A 3,553-nucleotide genomic window follows, 5' to 3' on the forward strand; every position below is an offset into this window, starting at 1 on the left:
TGATACCTAACCATATTTGGCAGATGGACGCCACACACTTGCCAGAATTTGGAAAATTAAAATATTTGCATGTTACAGTTGATACTTCTTCCGGATTTTTGATGGGCTCCCTTCATGCTGGAGAAAAAACTAAAGATGTTATAGCTGATTGCTTACAAAATTTTGCCACTGTGGGCATTCCAAAACAGTTAAAAACAGATAATGGTCCTGGTTATGCTTCTACCTCTTTTAAACAATTCTGCTCATCATTTGGCATTACTCACATAACAGGAATTCCATACAATCCACAGGGACAAGGCATAGTTGAAAGAGCTTATCAAACTATTAAAATGTACTTATTAAAACAAAAGGAGGGAATTGGAAAGGGGTATATATCCCCCAAAGATAAACTTAAAATAACCCTTTTTACTCTAAACTTTTTAAATTTGGATTCATCAGGGCTTAGTGCTGCGGAAAGACATTTGAATCCAAAAAATGTACATAAGCCTAAAATACTTTGGAAAGATATTCTAACAGGACAATGGAAAGGTCCTGATCCAGTGATTGTCTGGAGTCGGGGCTCTGTTTGTGTTTTTCCACAGGGAGAACAGCAGCCGATTTGGATTCCAGAGAGGTTAACTAAAACAGTTTCTACAAACCAAAAAGAAGATGATTTGACTGAAATCCATAACAGCTGACATCCAGAACTCCAGCTTGGCTATTCTTACATCTGCGATAGTGATTAACCAGGATGCTTTTTTCAATATCTATTTTATTATTGCTTTTTCCCACATCATAAAGTTCTATTTTATTTTTGAGCTCATACAGACCTAGGTTAATGTTTTTCTGATCAGTTTTATTTTTTGACTGTGGAGTTTTTAACATTGCAATGGAGATTTCACCTAGGTGAAGCTACAAGGCCTTTACTATTGTCTTATGTGTTGTATGTTATATGTGCACACTTCTGTTTGTGTTGTATGTCTATATGTGCGTATGTCCATAGATCATATATGAGGAGTGCTCATGAAAAAATGGATCCAAGTATTTTTTATTATTCACGTAATTTTAGTGGTTTAATTTAAATTGGGTAAACAGCTGTTAAAGATTATTTTAATATGTGTACAAATAAGCAGGTTAACAGATCTGTTTTGTTTATTTTCATCTTTCCTTTTCATTATATTTAATAATTCTGTTCAAGAATTCCTATTTTTCATCCCAGTGCCAGTGAAGACAAAGATGAAACCAAACTACAACTTCTTCGATAATTATCACAACAAACTGTATAAACTGATACATCAATGAATAATAACTCAACAAGTAATGCTCAATTAATGAGTCGATTTATCTTGGGAGGAAATGGACATATTGATAGATTCCTCCACTTTGAACTGCTTACAGAACTTGCCTGGACTATGTATCACTTGTATGCACTGTGATCTATCTGTTGATGCATCAAATTATGGTAATGCTGGCTTATCTTTGCTGATGTGTCACCAGTGATGCAATTTTCCCTAGGAGTCGTCAATTGATTTGGTGTCGTGGCATTTCTGTATCCTCCTCCCTTCTACTAGTGATGGTCTAACTTTGGGGGCCAACAGAGGTGAGGCAAAGAACCTCACCCGCTCACTGGCACCAAGGCCAAATCTGGGGGCCAACAGAGGTGAGGCAAAGAACCTCACCCCCCCACTGGTGCATAGGCCTATCCACAAGTATGGCTATATGCTGGACCGGTAGTCAGTGACGGGTATGATCCAATTGCAGTGGTATCAACCTAAGACAGGAGGCTGACGCCTAAAGGTCAGTTTTCCAATGACGGGTAATAACCATATGTTGAATTGGACAAACCTAACAGGCACGGTCCCTAGCCACATTACTTGTTGCTTAATTAAACAGAACCGGGGAGATGCTGGGAGCCACAGCCAATTAATATGATGCATGGCATTTTTGATTGAAAGGTGATGCCAGCTAGCCATTGAGATGATATGATTATGTTAAAAATTACATTCATATGGATACCGGACTCCTGCTGTTTACCTCGGCCTGCTGCGGGACTCCTGGAGAGTTCCCATTGGTTGGGAAAGTGCAATAGGAGGGAATTCCGGGGGAGGAGCTTGCGCTGGAGTTCCGGGAAGGGACCGGCAGAACGCCGCTTGGGTGGATCCGGAATCTTCCCGGGCACGAACGTGGTATTGGCGGTTATTTCAAATAAAGTTTGTTCCTGTTTGAGTGGCTCGTGATCTTGTGCCCAGCCAGACTGCGGCATCTACTGATGTGGTGAGTTATATTTTTTGATTTCTGTATGTTGAACCAAACTTGCATCCCTGGGATGAATTCCACATGATCATGGTGCACAAATTTTTTGATATGTTTTTGCATTAGATTTGCCAGAATTTTATTGAGAAATCTGCATCTATGTTCATTAGACATATTGGTCTAAAGGTTTTTTTTTTGAAGTGTCTTTGCCTGGTTTGGGGATCAGGGTGATATTGGCGTCATAAAATGAGTTTGGAATGACTGCCTATTTTACTATATCCTGAAATACATTGAAGAGTGTTGGTATTAGTTCTTCTTTAAAGGACTTGTAGAACTCACCTGTGTAAACATCCGGTCCTGGGCTTTTCGTGGTTGGTAAGTCTCTGATGGCATCTTTTATTTTCTCACTTGATATTGGTCTGTTTAAATTGTTTATATCTTCCTGACTCAATCTGGGCAGATCATATGACTTAAGAAATCTGTTAATGCCTTCAATGCCTTCGATTTTATTGGAGTTTAAGATTTCAAAATAATTTCTAATATTCCTCTGTATTTCTTTAGTGTCAGTTATGATATTACCTTTTTCATCACTTATGCTGGTAATTTGAGCTCTCTCTTCTCTTCATTAGCGTGGCTAAGGGTCTATCAATTTTATTTATTTTTTCAAAGAACCAAGTTTTTGTTTTGTCAATTTTTCAATTGTTCCTTTTATTTTGATTTCATTGATTCCAGCTCTAATTTTAATTATTTCTTGTCTTCTTTTGCTTTTGCTACTGATTTGTTCTTCTTTTCCTAGGGCTTTGAGATGTAGGGTGAGGTCATATATTTTTTGACTTTTTTTAAGAAATAAAGTCCATGCAATAAATTTTCCTTTTAGTATTGCTTTCATAGTGTTTCAGAGATTTTGATATGTTGTGTCTATCTTCTCATTTACTTCTAAGAACTTTTTAATCTCCTCTTTGATTTCTTCTGGAAGTAGCATATTGTTTAGGCTCCAAGTGATGGAGAAAATTTTGTTTTTTATTTTGCTGTTGATTTCCAATTTCATACCTTTATGATCCAATAAAATGCATGCTAGTATCTCTAATATTTTGTGTTTGCTAAGAGTTGCTTTGTGGCACATTTTATGGTCTATTTTAGAGAAGGATCCATGTGCTGCTAGAGGAAAGTGTATGCACTTGGGGCAGGTTGAAATATTCTGTATATGTCAGATAAGTCTAAGTTATTGATTGTGTGATTGAGTTCTATAGTTTCTTTATTCAACTTATGTTTGGAAGATCTATCCAGGGATGAGAGAAGTCTGTTAAAGACAACCAAGATT

Source organism: Callospermophilus lateralis, unplaced genomic scaffold (genome assembly GCF_048772815.1).
Source record: "Callospermophilus lateralis isolate mCalLat2 unplaced genomic scaffold, mCalLat2.hap1 Scaffold_929, whole genome shotgun sequence".
Lineage (NCBI taxonomy): Eukaryota > Metazoa > Chordata > Mammalia > Rodentia > Sciuridae > Callospermophilus > Callospermophilus lateralis.